General features: G+C 38.0%; 1 protein-coding gene across 1 annotated transcript in view; it reads left to right on the forward strand.

Moving 5' to 3' along the window:
- The window catches only part of PDE3B (phosphodiesterase 3B), an 82,531-nt gene that overhangs the window by 18,996 nt on the left and 46,900 nt on the right, over positions 1–16,635 (forward strand). The gene's annotated exons all lie outside the window — the stretch shown is intronic.

Here is a 16,635-nt window from a genome sequence, read left to right on the forward strand (position 1 = left end):
CAGTCTTTATATTCCACTACAGTTTCCTTCTGGGATAGTAATTTTATAAGCATTTTTGACTTCAAGTGTTATCCTCTATATATTGTACCTATTTAGAGGAAATGTTTTTAAGATGCACACTGGAGGACAAGACTTAAATTAATTTTAAAATCAAGTGATTTAATGCTATCAGTAACTTTTCAGTACCTCCTTCCTTTCTTCCCACCCTCCTTTATTTATTTGCTTTTTAAAAATTGGAATGCTGACCTCTTGTCAGCATTTGTGTCTGCTATATTTTATTTTTTCCCCCCAGTCTTCTTCATTGTTCATTCACATACTGGTGAGTTTTTTCTTTAGGTGTTTTTTCCCTCCTCTTTTTTTGCTCATAATACCAGCAGCAGAACCAAGTGAAATGTGTGGTGCAACAGCAGGTTTTGTTGGCTGGGAGGTACAATTGCAGTGCAAGTCTTGATTAAAATTATGAGTTCTGAGGTCAGAGCATAATTTTTTGATGCTAAGAACTAGGTTCAATTTTAAATTAGTTTTTATATAGTCATAAAAAGTGATTTTTTTTTAATTGACCTTTGGACATTAGGTTTCTAATCTGAACACCTCTACTCAAATATTCCAGTCCCCGGAATGCTTTATGGCACTAACACTGAGAGGAGTGGTCCTTCCCAGCCCTGTCTGCTCATTCCTGCCCTGGCACCATCCCCCATTGTGCTGACACAAGCATTCATGAGACTACACAGTGAACTAAATTGGGGAACTAATCCGTGTTAAAAGTAATCAAGTTCTTTTTTGTAGCTCCTTGCCACGTGTCTGTGTCAAGGCTTTTGCTGCAGAAGGGGGGAGTCACCCAGGGGTGGGAATGAGCAGCAGAGGGAGGGCAGGGCTGCAGCTCTATTGTGGCCCTGCCAAGTTGTGCTGATTTAAGAGAACTAATGGCACTGCCGTGTAAAGAATGGATGTGTTTAGAACTTCCCAATAAATCAGTTGAAGGAGCATCCCCTCATGCCCAAAAGCCTCTATATTGTTTTTTCCATGAGTCTTGAGTGAGCCATATATTCTGCATTGTCTTTTTGATGTAAAGGAGCAAAACGCTTCGGCATTGGGTGGCTGAAATATGGCAAACAGGTAGGTAAAATTAAGCAGTGACAGGCAAATGTGGTACCATGCTTGCAACAGATCATGTTTTACACAAAGTTTTCACAAAGGCTTTGAATGGAAAGGTGCAATTTAGATATTTAAGTGAAACTTGTACATTAATGGAGAAGAGGGTTTGTTTGAAGAACAATTTGAGATCGTGTGGTCACAGACAGAATCATACTGCATGATTGATATGTCCGTACAGAATGAACTAGTAAAGGGCACATGTGAATTAGGCTCTTCCAAACGCCAGAATATTTGGCTCTCTTTTAAAACAGCGCTTTAATACTGCTCTGTTTATGTGAAAATTCTTCATAAGTCTTGGAGTGAAATAAAACAAAAACTTTATGAAACTGTAACAACACTTCTGTGAGTCACCTTCTGAGTCTTGGACTCTCATCAATTCATCATGCTTCCATCTGCAGGACTGAATGTGTAATGTGGTAGTGAAGAAAAGCTATTACCTGGGAGTGCAGAAGTGGAAATCCTCTCATACTGAGTCAGCAAGTGTCTGTCCCTCTGATGCTTCTATGTGATGATTTTGCTGAATTTTGTGGGTACCTGAGGTTCCAGATAAGTAAATTGCTACAGTCAGGAAGCTTCTATCCAGCTCTGTTGTAGTAATCCTCTTTGTCTCTTAATTTTCACATTGCCAAAAATTCGCATATGTGACAAACAAGGAATAGGAAAATATGATGAAAACGCCAGTTTCTCATTAATATTTCAAGCCCAGGCTGAATTTCATGAGACAAATAGGTCCTATGACTTTGTTCCTGTGAGTTCCTTTTCCATCCAGTTTGCAATTTTCTATAATGTGGAACTGAGCAATCCAATTGTGTATTGCTTGCTGCTTTTATAATAACTCCTAGTCTGTGGTGTGTTCATTTTGTAGTTACCTGCTTATCTGTTGTGTCTGTCACCCCTTCACAGAATCACCAGTGTAAGATGCATTTAGTCACCAAGGCAATTTTTTGCAGAAGGGATTGGGAGTGGAGATAGAAGCAGGAGCACCATGTGTCTCATTTCAGCTTTTGAACAAATTCAGCTGCTGAGGAATAGACAGAAATGGCTTTAGGTATCTGTTTCTTTTGTCAACTTTTTGTGTTTTCTTCTACTGTCTCAAGGTTTGTGATCAAAGAGAGAATTGTGTGAAAACATCTGTGGCCCTGCTGTTTGGATTTGTTAGCTCTATTCCTTTATGAAATCTGAAATGTTAAATCTTGCATTGTGCAACTAATGATGCCTTCCTAACACAAGGACTGTTACTTACCACCTAATTATTATTATTATCTTTTAAAATAAGGTTCAGGAAGATAAGGAGGAAATTTGCTCTTGATTAAATACACATTTTTTTAAACCAAAATATTAACAAAAATGTTGATTACATAGATGAAGACAAAGATCAAACTCAGACCTGGGAGAACTGAGAGGGAAGTGAGAAGTAAACTGAAGAGAAAGCTTTAATCACATAAAGAGGAAACTTTAGAAGCCTGAAGTTTGTAAGTAAAGCCTAATGCCAAGCTGAATTCACTAGATCGTTTTTGATTTTCCATATCAATTATTCCTAGCCAGAAGATGGAGTTAGAACACTTTAATTTTATAATGTCCAGTAAGCAATTTTTAGGGCTTTATCTGTTTGGTAGTGACTGTACATGGTGATGTGTTCTAGCCAACGTGGTATGAAGGATGTGCAGGGTCCTCTGTCACCAGAATCCCCAGAATATCAGAGAGTCATGGAATGGGAGGGAATGCAATATCATCTCCTTCTATCCCCCCTGCCATGGGCAGGGACACCTTCCACTAGACCAGAGAGTACTCAGAGCCCCATCCAACCTGGCCTTGAACACTGCCAGGGATGTGCTCTCTAAGGTTTTCAGTAAGTATGGCTTGTTGGCAGAAATACACTGAGGAGCTGAAATAGAACATAGACTTTTCAACTGAAAACACGATTAGAAATATTTTGCAAGAAATAGTTGAGAATTATTCATTGACTGAGGCAGCTTGGCAAGCACTTTGAAGAGTGTGGCTCTTAGCAGTCATCCACTATAATGACTGTAAAGGGCCATAAATGACCCTATAATATCTCAAGAAAAGGGGCACAGTGGTCCTAAACCAGCTGTGTGTAATGCTGCCTATGCTACAGTATCCTGTGAAATCTGCTCAGGAAGTTGAGTGGGCATGGGTGGATGTTTTGTGCTGAATTCCATTCTGCCATTAATCTTTCTGATAAATTAAATATTTGGAAAAGTTGCCCACAGGACTTTAAATATTTTGCCAGATCTCCTTGTTGTGGCTGACAAACTGTCAAAAGTTGAATGCTCTGTGAATTTAGCCAATGTTTCCTGTAAATGCTCAGTGCCATCAGGGATAAAGCCCCAGGCCAGACCAGGCAATTCTAATCTGATTTCCCTGCTTTATTTTTTAAACCTCACTGTCTGGCGGCCTCCAGTCAAAAATCTGTCTTTTTTATATATTACAGGCTTGGTCTCAATGCAAATGTCCTGTGTGCAAATTTTAATTAATTAATTAGCTTGGTTACAGCCCTGTGTGAGTTGAGGAAAAGTAAAGGTCACCTTTTTATCTATTGGTCAGAAACACGCATCAAAGAGAAGTGACTTTAGAATCTTCTTAAGTGTTTGCTTTGGTATTTAATATATAGCTTGATTCATAGATTTTTTTAAGTATTTTAACAAAGCAACAAAAAATCTATCATAGATTTGTATTTCTTAGGTTTCATTATGTAAAAGAGAGTTTCAGTGTCTCTTTTATTGGAACATTTGTAAAGGATTCTTATTTTGACAAAATAAGACAGTACTTTCAGAAGACAATATTTTGTCAGAAAATTTCAACTAAGTATTCAAAATGTTTCAAATTTTCAATATGAAAATTAAGAATATTGACATGATAATTAATGCCATTCATTCTACAGCTTCTTGTAAGTTCTTTGTGTGGCTTTATTGGTTTTTTTTGTCTGAAGAGTTGCTGCATTCTGCTGTGCTGGTTACTTGGTAATGATTGTTGGAGCATTTACTTGGAAGCTTGAATTAAAAAAAAACTCCTTTTGCCCCAAAATTTAAAAATTTTATAAAAGGGAAAAAAAAGAAAATTAGAATGTCCAGCATTCACAGAAGATACCTGTCTTCCCCACCCCATTTTGAGATGTTTATTTAATGACTAAATCCTATAAAATTTCCTTAACTCTCTTAAGTCTCTTAACTTCAAGAGAGCTACACAAGCTTTTATGTTATTAAAATTGCCAATGTCAAAAACATAATCCAAAATTATTGAAATCAAGTAACAGCTTTTGCATTTTGACATTTAAACCATATTGCTTCGTATTCTCACTAGTTTGATAACTGATGTGAACTGTACAGAATATCTTTGTTTAAGCAGTTGTAATCATTTTTAATAACCATTTATACTCACTGGAAACTGCGTTTTCTAGTTTGCAAAGTAGTAGCTCATTTTCTGTGGCCTGAGGCAATTAATTAAAACGGTTTCAGTGTGAAAGTGGGAGTCAACATTGTTTAAACTTGGTAATGTGACTCAGTCTTATCGTGTTAGTAAGTTTGAAGTTTCTACATCAGTGTTTTCAAGTACCAATATAGATTTTTTTCATTGAAGAGAAATTAATTGAACTGTTTGATTCAGCATTTCTTTTATAAGTAGCTTTTTCTCTTCTAACCAGCTTGTTTTTGTGAGCTCTCAAGTTGAGGTTCCTGTGAACATCTTTCATGATTGAAGCTTTAGTTCTGAACTTGCGATGATTCTTGAAATCATAGTCCTTTCAAGAGGCTAAACCATAAATATATCCCTAAAGTTTATGATACAAGACGAAAAGTCTTGAAAGAATAATTTCCTGTTTCCTATTTTATTTTCCTGTTAAATTCTAATACAAGACATTGTCCTGTCAGGTCACAACAACCCCCTGCAGCACTATGGGCTGGGGAAGAGTGGCTGGAAAAGTGTCAGAAAAGGACCTGGAAGTGCTGGTTGACAGCAGCTGGACGTGAGCCAGCAGTGCCTGCGTGGCCGAGGAGGCCAAGGGCATCCTGGCCTGGATCAGCCATAGTGCGGCCAGCAGGACCAGGCAGGGATTGTCCCCCTGTGCTGGGCACTGGTGAGGGACACATCTTGAGTGCTGGGCCCGGTTCTGGACCTCTCTATGCAGGAAGGACATTGAGGGGCTGGAGTGAGTCCAGGGAGCTGGGGAAGGGTCTGGAACACAAGTCCTGTGAGGAGCAGCTGGGGGTGTTCAGCCTGAAGGAAAGGAGGATCAGGAGAGGCCTGATCACTCTCTACAGCTGCCTAACAGGAGGTGGGGGTCCACCTCTTCTTCCAAGCAGCCAGCAATAAGATGCGAGGAGATGGCCTCAAGTTGCCCCAGGAGAGGTTTAGATTGGATATTAGGAAAAAATTGTCATGGAGAGGGTTGTAAAGTATTGGAACAGGAGAGCAGTGCAGTCATCATCCCTGGAAGTGTTCAAAAAGCATGTGGTTAGGGTACTTGAGGACAAGGTTTAATGGTGAATGTGGTGGTAAGTGCTAAACCTAGTTGGACTTTTTGTTTGATGATGTCTCGAAGTTCTTTCCCAACCTTAAAAATTCTATGATTCTACAAATGTATCTGAACTTGGTAAAGAATTTTTGTTCCCTTACCACAGATGTCTGTTTTCCAAATTGTCTCTGAAGTGGCAGTTCTGACCTTCTTTTTGGACATACTTCTCTAGGGTAATATATTTGGGATATATAACCTTTTATTTAATTAATACCTTAATGTAAATATAGACAAGTTTATATATCAGCACATAGTGTATGTGTGCATGCATTGTAGTTTAATTCAAATACCTTTCTGTCATGCAATAATTTGTAAAATCATAGAATGGTTTGGATTGGAAGGGACCTTAATGTTCTTGTTCCACCCCCCTGCCATGGGCAGGGACACTTTCCACTGGACCAGGTTCTTCAGGGCCCTATCCAGTGTGGCCTTGAACACTTCCAGCTTTTCTGTTCCGCTGCTTCATCACCCTCCTAGTAAAGGATTTCTTCCAAATATCTAATCTAAACCTGCTCTCTCTCAGTTTGAAGCTATTTTCCCTGTGCTGTCACTACAGTGCCTGATGGAGTCCCTGCCTGGTTTTCCTGTAGTCCCCTTTCAGATACTGGAAGGTTGCTATGAAGTCTCCATGCAGGCTGCTCTCCTCCAGGCTGAACAGCCTCAGCATTGTCATCCTTAGTACCTTTGAAATCCTTGCTTATTTCAGTGAAATTTGACACAGCATAAGCATCCAACTCCAAGCTGCCAGGTAATCCAGTCATAAGACAAAATTTCTAAGGGTTTCATCATTTGTGCTCCTCACAGAGGCACTTACCCTTTTACTGAAAAAGTGTATTTATTGTCCTGATACTCCTTGTTGAGATGTTTATTCAAATTTTGGGAAGATGCTCTTCTTTGTAGTGAGACATGACAGTTTATTTCCTGAGATGTTATAAGGACTTAATTTGTTGCTCCTCAGTCTTTACCAGTTATGGAAACGAGCTGTCTAGCAATGACAGCACCAATATAATGAAATACTGACTTATTTATTGGCTGATTTTTATTTTTTTTTTGTGCTCTGTGCATTTGTTGCAGAGTCTACAACTTCTTTTTCAGTGTAGTAGGCTACTAGATAGGAATGGCAATGGCCATTCTTTGGAGGATGAGCTTGTACAAGTTTTGATCTGGCACGAGGCCTGATTCACTGCTGCTGCTGGGATGTAAAAGAAAGTTGTCTCACTGGTATTTTATTTTGTGTTGTATTCTATTCAGAAATAAAATGATAGGTCACAGCCTATTCTTGTGGAGCCCTGAGTAGTAAAATGGACAGCAGATAAAAGGATGAAGCAAAGAAGCTTGTTTTTCAAGCAAAATGAGTTTTCATAGAATTTCTTTTCACTAAATGACCAGAAAGCATGAAGATTTATTAACATTGCTTACCACTCATTTTCTGAAGTCTTTTCTGATGCCCAGCATTATTTTTGCCCCACTCTAAGAAATGGAACTTGTGTTGGTGAAGAATGTTTCTCATTGTATCTCCAAGTTCACATTTTGCTTGCAGATAAGATGGTTTTTATGTTTATAATTTATTACATTGCTCATAGGCATGTGTCATCTGTTTAGGCGGTGAGGTGATGTTATTGTTTGTTTTAAAATTAACTAGCTAAAATTTAAAAAGGAGAGGGTGAAGAAGGGAAAAGACACTTAAAACTTGGCCACTTCCAAGCCCAGTTATTAGAACAACAAAATAATTCCCCCAGTAAGTCTTAGCTCTTTGTGGGTCACAAAGCTGTCATTGTGGCAGCATAATTCTGACTACAGTTCTGTGTAGCATGTGCTTACTGCACGGGCACAGTTGTTTTTTGGTTACAACTGGACATTTGTTTCTTGCTCTTTCCTTCCTATCCCAAGTCATATTGAAAAGATTATCCAGGTGGCTTCTGCAAGTCTTTGTTGGGTGGTTTGCCAGCAGTGGGACCTGGGAGAACAGAGTCTCCTGCTGCTGCTGCCCATGGAAGCAGAGTTGAACTGTGCTCTAGCCTCTCAAAATTCTCAATTTGAACAGCAAGTTGTTCCCTTCAGCACCTTGATTGGTTCCAGATACAGCAGCAGCAAAGTGATGCTTTGTTTTCCAAGGGTGGTAGAAGATTGGCAACTCAGTTTTCAGCTGTCATGATGAGAGCTGTGATGGGAAGTAAATTCAGAGTTCTGGAAAAGTTGACTTAGAGCCCAGGTACAGGCATATAAATCAGAAAGCAAGCTGAGGCAATTTCAGAACTCTATCTGGATCAATAAGTAAGGCATTGCTGAGTTTAATAGAGCCATTTTTTTCTTCAGATATCTCTGCTTCATTTCCAGATGAACTACTTGGACCTTAGGTAGTGTTGAAATGTTTGTTTGGGATCATATAGCTGTTTCTTGGCCCAAATTACCTCTGGGCTTTATCCAGAGACAATATTCTTTAGGGGTGCATTGGAATCACCCCTATATTGGAATCGGAGCGTTCTCCCACTCCTGATATAAGACCAAAAAATACTGAGATGAGTAAAATCAGTCATTATCTGCTTCAGATCAAGTTGGTTTTACTTGCACATTTTGCTTGTTTTGGTTTTAGAGAATTGGCAAAATTCTTTGCGTGTCAGGAACTAGATATTTAAAAAGAGAGGTTTACCCCTGTTTGCTGCCTTTTCTATCGTTTATCCACTTTGCACATGGATGGTGGGGTTTTTTGGTCAAGTGAAGGGGGATTGTTCCTGATTTTGATCACTTGCATTTGATAGAACATATATTCCAGTTATCCTTCCTAAATTTATGGTAATGGTTATATTGGGCAGACTGTGTTCTCTTTCTGTGCAGTTTTTGTTTGTTTGTGGAGTTTTTTTGGTTGTTTTTTATTTTTTTTTAATTAGAGATGTGTACAGCAAAAAACTGATAAATGCACGCACCACCTCTCAGGTCTGAGTAAATAATTACAGTTCAGGGGTTGAGAGGGAGTGCTGAATGTGGGGCTTCATATTGAATATCTGTCAAAAGAATACGAAAATAAGCATTCTGGGTTTTGGAATATTGACTCAAATTATTCTGTGTTCTTCTCTGCAGTGTCCTTTTTTTGGCCACTTGAATTTTAGCTTCTTCCTTCATGTTTTCCCAGAGCCAGCAGGAGGAATGTGAGCACACAGGATACAGACTCCCTGTGTTACAGTGTCTAACATTACAGTGCATTCCTATTAGGGCCAGCTCCGATGAGAAAACTGCTTCATTTCCATAGACTGGAGCTGAGAGTGCTTACTAGAAACATAATGCTTGTATCTAGCACTTTAAATGCCATTTTAAAAACTTTTTGCAATTTTTTTTTCTCATTCAATAGATTTCTAGAAGTGGTTAGAAACTTTATAGAATGGAAGGTATCAGGCTATTTAGAATTGAGCTTTACTTGTAAATTACACTGGACTAATAAGTAAGCCTGTGCATAGAGTTTTCACGCACATTTTTTTCAAAATTAAAATTCTGTAATTGTAAATTCAGGTTATTTTGAAAGTTGTCTCAAACAGCTCTGCATCTGTGTAGTTTTATGTTGTTTATTCTTCAGGGTCTTCTAAGTGATTTTTCTACTGAGTTATTTAAAATACAGCACCTCTAAGTTCCTTAAATACTAGACTTCCTAAAAACTTGACTTCTTAGAAAATAGTGATGGGATGATTATTTCTATTGGTGCAGGTTGTTTTGTGGCATCTTTTCTTTTCTCACTGTGGGAACAACAGGGCTTTGTCCCTGTAAACAGTTACCCAATAAAGTTGTTACTGGATTTGAATTTTCATTCACAGATTATACAGAAGTGAAAGAAGCTCAAAGCTTACATTCCAAACTGACAAAACCGACAACTACTTTTTTTTTTTACTTTTTCTGGGCAGGGTGAAAATTTTACCATTGCTTATATAAAAAAATAAATCTTGGCGAATACATAGAGCAATAAAGGTATTTAAGCAGATAAAATATCTCAGAAAGCCCCGTGAATTTTTCAAGAAGCTCTTTTGTAGTTTGCATTTATAAATGTGTGTCTCTTTTCCCAAGGCTCTGGTGAGCCCTGCATACTTCATTCTTTTTCAATTGTAAACATAGTTTCGGTACTACCACTTTTGCACCAAACGCGGTTCCTAAGCGACTGCTGACGTCAGTTGGTGCAGCACAAGAAGGTTTGTGTGTTTATCTGCTGTGGGCAGACTCTTAGAAAAGACGAAAGTATGTAACTAGATTAGACCAAAGAGATTACTGCTTTAAATAAGCATACGTACTGTTTGCAATGCCTTGCTCCTTTTTTTAAATTTTTTTTTAAAATATATTTTATTTTGATTAGCAGTTCTATCTTCTGTTGCATATGCCACAGTATCTCGTTTGCAGGGGATGATAAGGAGGGGGTATATATTCTCTTTGCTCTTGCTTTAAAGGGGAAGCTGCTTTGCTTCTTTTCTGCAGCACAGTTAGAATGAGAATTGAAGAGAAGCCTGTATTATAGTGTGAAGCTTTCACATACCTGATCTCAAGGCTGGAAATAGAACTGTTAGAAACAAAAGCAGGCTTACAATTTCCAGTTTAAGTGAAACATATTTACTTAGAGATTTTTGGCCAGAGTCTATACGTTTGGAAAAACTGGAATGATACTCTTGGAATATTTTACTGCATGCCTTTGTGTCAAATAGAGTTGGAGTGGAGCTGGCTAAAATACCTTTGCACATTTTTTTTGTACTTGAATATACTTGCAGCACACCCATAATGAATAGAAATTAGAAATTAGCAAAACCTCTTTGTATGAAAATCTTTTCATTAAAGTAGTGGGACTGTAGTCATGGTAGGCCAAAAAGTGAAGCTTTTGTAGTAGCAGTACTGAATGGCATAATAGGGCAGGGAGGAAAAACTACAAGCATAGAATCTCCTCTTCAGGTTGAAGAATAGAAGCAGCAACTTTCAGAACTAAATAAAAGCCAAAAGCAAGTGCTCCAAATAAACTTAAATCAGATTAAAACAAAAAAAAAAGTGCCTGTGGGACATAGGAGGATATTAGCAAGCATAAAGGTGAAAAGGTCAAGCTAAATAAGGTCCAGTTTGAATGTGGCTGTGGTGGTGGTCTTGCCAGTCTTGAAGTCTCCATCCTCCTTTTACATATCCTGTGCTGTTATATTGTGCTATCCCCTCTTGCCTTGAGGACCTCCATGGCTGGAGACAGCACAGCTTCTCTGGGCATTCTGCCTTACCTTGTCTCCCTGCTTGTGTGCCCTCATAGTGGGACATTTTTTCCCTGCCTCTAGACTGAACTACTTGTTTCAACATTGCCTCACCTCTTCTGCACCACAGAGTACAGCCTGGCTTTTTTTGTTGTGATGGCCTCCTGTTAGACAGTAGCAGGACTTGTCCCCCCAAAGCCAAAAATCCATTGCTTCTCCAGCCTGGATGAGCCCAGCTCCCCCAGCTTCTCCTCACAGGGTAGCTTCTCCACTCCCTTTAACCACATTCTTACTACAAAATATTTTTTCAGCTTTCAATAGGAGTGGCAGACTTAGGAAATGACATTTAATTCAGTAAACTGCTCTTAAACAAATGGTGAAGTTACATCTGAGTTTTAGAAGTATTAAAACATAAAATTAGCTCAGATTAAGAGTTCATTTATCTTAATATTCTGTCTCTAATCTCTGATCTTTGTCTAAGGTCAAGTTTAACATCTGTTCATAATAGTTAAATATCTTCTACCTCCTTGGCTTGAAGATGTCATATTAAAGACTTTTGGGGCCAGAGGGTGTGTTAGAACTTTTTCTGTCTGTCCAAAGCATCTGCCTGCTACTGCAGTGTCTCTTGAAGCAGCACACCAAGGGAAAAATCAATAAAAACTATAATCACAAGTTGCTGCTTATCATCTTCCCGTCTATTGCAAGGGCTAATGTGCAATTAAGTGCATTAAAGGTCATGGGGGAAAAGAAAGTAGCTGTAATCAGAAGCCAATGGAAGGATAAAAATATGATCACATACGATACTCTTCTTTCTTTTCTCCCATACCACCTTCCCACACTCTCCCAACTTCCACCTGTTTTCACCTTGGGGGACTTTCTGATGTGGTTTGGTTCTTTAGTTGTCAATGCTGTTCAGTCTCCTTTACAATGTATGGACCTTTCTTCCTTTGTCTAGTTTTCCCTTGAACACATTTGAACTCCTTGCATCCTTTGATAAAGCAGGTTACTTCCTCCTTGTTGGGGAAGAGCTGTCTCTTTCTGGTTTGGTCTGCCTTGTTCCTAGCCCATGCTAGTGGCATCTGGTTCTTGTGCTGTAAAAAAGTACTCTAATGTGTTTAACTTTCTGCTGATCGGTTCCTTGGGCAGCATTTGCAACAATCAGGAGTTCACTGTAGCAATGACAATAAGTGATTGATTTAAAAATTATTTTAAGGTGCTTCAGAAACCCTCTTGGCATAGCAAACTTCATGAGATTTTATATTCTGAACATATTGCAGTAATACACAGGTCTTCTGTTTTCTGAAGGTTGATAACTATTTGCCATTAGAATTTTTTTGTCGCAGGCTGATGCAACTCAAAGTTCTGCCCAATGATAGCAGATGTTCCTGTGGAAAAATTCTGGAGACAAAAGAAAGGCAGAAAAATCCACCCTGAGCTAAGACACCATGGTATTACATTGGTTTCCTTTTGCAGGGGAATGTTGTTGATTTGGTGTTGTGAGATCAGTAGGATTTACCTCTACTGTCTTTACATAATTCCAGAGAAGTAAGTGCACCTTGGACATACAGTTTGGGTTTTCGCAAGTATTTGTTCTGCTGTTGTTCACAGAGAACAATTTTTTAAAAGATTTTGTGAAGAAATGTATTTTTCCAAAAGTTATTCTTTCATTGTCACTGAGTTCAAAAAGCAGTCACAGAGATCCCAAAGTACAGGTCTATAGACAGAAAAGGTCCCTGTTTCCTTGTTCATTTTTCATGACTTGTGATCTTATAACAGTCCAATTTCAAAATACTGCTCTGGGATACTGTACAAAATAAATTTAAATTCTATAATAATTTATTTTAATGAAGCTCTTTAATTTGTTAAACAGTTTAGGCAGCTACTGTAACCTCTTCTTGAATTAAGGGTATAAAATAGTAAAATAACATTTTTAAGAACACTTATGACTTAACCATAATTATTTTAAATTGAGACAAAGCACCAGGCTTTTATTATATTTCTTAATTACAGTACCAGCCTATAACAACCATTCTGGTTTCTTAGTTACCATCCTGTATGTTCTGTTAGTTTGTGAAACTGTAACTGTGCTCTGATCCATAATCTGCTCTCTGTAGATTTATAATAGACAAACTGAGAAGTATTTGTCTCTAGATTTGCAAGAATACCCATGCTGACTCTTTATAACTTTTTGAGGATTTATTTGCTGGATCTTTTTAAATAAGGAAATGCAAAAATTTGTGAATATGTGTATGTTAGTATGAGATGCTGGAATTTAAATAATCTCCCACTGATAATTTGCTATGAGTGAGATTTTATTTTTGTTGCTACAAAGGTTAGGAAAACATATATTTGATCTTTGATCCTATAAATGTCTTCTTCCGAAATTTCATATGACTTTTGTTTTTATTCCAGATGTAAATTTGGGCAGCTTTTGTCTTCAGAAACACCTTGAAAGGCTAGGAGACTTCAACAGATACACCTTGGGTTTGGTTAGCATGTGTTAGACAATTAGCAGAAAAGTTAGCTAATAGAGTGCATTTATAAAGTTACAAATCAAATGTATTTGTAAATAAGTCCTGAAGAGGATTTTTGTAGCACAGAATAAACACTTCTGTGAGGCATAGTTGACATATGGCTGCCAAAAATAGGGAAAGGTTTGTACCTAAGCTAGGTATGGCTGAAATAATTAGTTTCAGCCCAGTGTGTGAATGCATAGTGCAGTTTTTAGGGGCAGTCTGGACATATAGGCTTTATTTTGTGATTTCCTTTTGCCGTGTGCTTTTTTGGATCCAGGTGTTTTTTGTGGTGTTTCTAGAGTAGATTCAGAGCATATTTTTTTAAATATTAGTTGTTCTCTCTCTGCTCTTGGTAGCTTTGCCTTATTCCAGAAATTGGCTGTTCATCTTGGCCAAAAATTGATTGTCTTATGTGGTGTACATAATTTGTTCCTGAGCTACTTGGGATGTCAATGGTTGTCATCCTACTTTGGGTAACAGCAGTTGCAAAGGGAATTCCATCCCTGGTGTAAAAGCTTAACTGCTCATTAACATTTGGAGTTCTAACCCTGAGAGAAATGAGGCTTGAAATGGAACTTATCACAAGGGAAATAAAATTGGCAACTACTCCAAGGTGAGACGGGGATACGGGATAACGTTTATGCTTTCATAGAAAACGTCTGCTATTGACACACTGTGACTCTGTGACCCCTTGAGGCTCCTTGCAAGCAGAATTATCCTGGAAGACTGTACCTGTTGGTGTGAAGTTTTGTGTAGACACAGCTAACTAGTGCAGGTACTGCTGAGGGCATGTTTGCAGTAGCACATAATTCTTCTCAGGCTGTGAATCCTGGGAAAGGAGCTGAGCAAATATTTAAGTATTGAGTCAATGTTGAACTCCAGCCACTCAGTGGCTACTGAGCTAGTGCTGCCTGGGCTTTTTAGCTTATATTTCTCTAGTTTTCTAGCATGCTCCTTGCTAGCTTTATGAATGAACTGGAAGCATCTCAGCACCTTTAATGACTGCTCATAACTCTCCTGTCATTGTAGAAATAGGCCACATTTCATTACATATCCCATCTTTCTGTTCATGGGATTAAACTTGCAAAAAACCAGACCCTTATTGCTATAACCAGGAACCTGGAACAGTCTGTTAGCTCATTGTGTTAGTGTAAACTTATCAGCACATGTTAAATCTGTGTTTCAGAAGGTGGTGGGAGCAGAATAAATGTTTTGTGTTCTGAAAGAGGCGTTTAAGATGCCTTTAACATTGTCTCATTCTGTAGCACAGCAGTCAGAGCAACTTTGTGCTCAAGTCACATTGTGCCTTTAAATATCATTGAAACCTGAATACTTCTGATAACACAGCACAAACTTTTAGTTGCTCTGATGTTTACCTCAGCATCTTGATGAAATCTTGTGAATTTTGGAGGAAAATATTCATATGCTTTGCAATGGAAGAGATTTGAGGGCTGTTAGTGTTGCAATGCCCTCTCACTACAGTATTACTTGCCTTTAATGTCAATGACTGAATTCTTCCAAAAATTAAACCTCTTGTGGATATTTTTAATTCAGTTCTTTTATCCCCATCCTGGTGTGAAACTTCTGTTGATTTTGGACGCTGTTGCTTAAGGTTGCTGAAGGAAGTCGTGATAGAATGAGCTTTGAAGTATATTTTTCTGAACAGCATAAATCTGTGCCTTCCTTTAAATGTTCTACACAGAACTATCAGAAATTTTCACATCTTAGACTGGAGAAAGACGTGAGGCCATGTAATTCTTGTCCTTCACTACAGATTATGTAATATAGAATGAATAAACTGCACACATGCAGCTTTTCACAGAAACCACCCCTGTGGCCCCCTGCTACCAAAACCTTGGCACACAAACAGAGGTCCTTGCTAGATGTCTCCTCCATCAGAGGAGGGTACTGACATATCTTTTGAGGCTTGGATTTTTTGATACTTGTTAATATCTTCATTATTATAAGGGTTGAAGCAGCTGTTTGATGGACTGGACCACTAAGAGATGGTTCCTAAACACTCTGTAATAGAAAAATATCTTTCCAAGGTCTGTAAAAATTCCTCACTGCATCAGTAGTACTCTAGATTTATATTATAGGATTTAAGAAGCTGGATAGTCACTTAAACCAGGCTTTATCTAGAAAGTTAGAAATTAAGTGATATTATGGGTAGAAATAACAAACTAGTATAGTTTGAGTCTGAACAAAATAAAGAACGCTGTTGCCGTTTTTTACAAGTTGGCTTTCATGTTGAATTAGGAATAGTGAAAACCTCACAAATCTGAAGAATCAGATAATTATAAATTGTTGGAGGTAGTATCAATATTAATTTTAACTGAAGATTTCTCTCCCCTCTGAGGTCTTGCATTTGTGGTACCCTAAACATTCTAAAACGACATGAATTAGGCATATCTTTATGTAGATTGTGCAGGTTTTGCATGAAGGTGGGTGCTGGGATGAAATGTTTAGATAACATCAATGATTGTTTATTGGAACAGCCAATAGGAAAAGGAAACACAAGTGTTAACTTCTTCCTGAGGAAGATATTTAGGCTCTCCTTCAAAATAGCAATCAGAGAACATTTCTACCTTTCCTATAATAATGATGGCAGTGTCAATGATCATTCAGAATTCATGTTGGAGAAGTGGAAGGTAAAATATCTGTTACACCTGGGCTCAGAAAAACTTTTAAAATAAAAGGGGGAAGTAAATGAAGTACAATCCCTGCGGGCAAGATCAGGACTGTTCCAAGATATCACACTGGAAACTTGAGGAAAATGCATGCCATTTATCAGAACAAGATGTAAAGATAAAAAGAAAAATGCCATGAATAAAGAGGATGCTAAAAAGGGCTCATAGGAAAAGTAAATATTCTTAAAATAATTGTATTTAGAACAGACAGAATAAATGTAATAATTCAAAGCAGATAAAAAAAATCTATCAGTTTGTAGAAAATGTACTGAAAAATTAATAGTATTTGTACAAATGCATTAGAAGCTTTGAAGCCTCCTAGAATGCCTATAGGACTATCAGGCTCTCAGAAAAGAAGGAACCATCCATACAAGAAGAGGCCACAGCAGGTAAAGAAAATATTATTTTTGAGGAAATTGATTGTGGGAGAATCTGGAGAAAATGCCTATGCTGGAAGTTTACAGGCAATGTTTCAGAGGCTTTGAGTCAAATTTAAGTGTTGCAAAATACATTTGCTAGCAGGAGAGCAGCAAACCTCTCAGGAC

This window comes from Molothrus ater, chromosome 6, assembly GCF_012460135.2.
Source record: "Molothrus ater isolate BHLD 08-10-18 breed brown headed cowbird chromosome 6, BPBGC_Mater_1.1, whole genome shotgun sequence".
NCBI classification, from domain to species: domain Eukaryota; kingdom Metazoa; phylum Chordata; class Aves; order Passeriformes; family Icteridae; genus Molothrus; species Molothrus ater.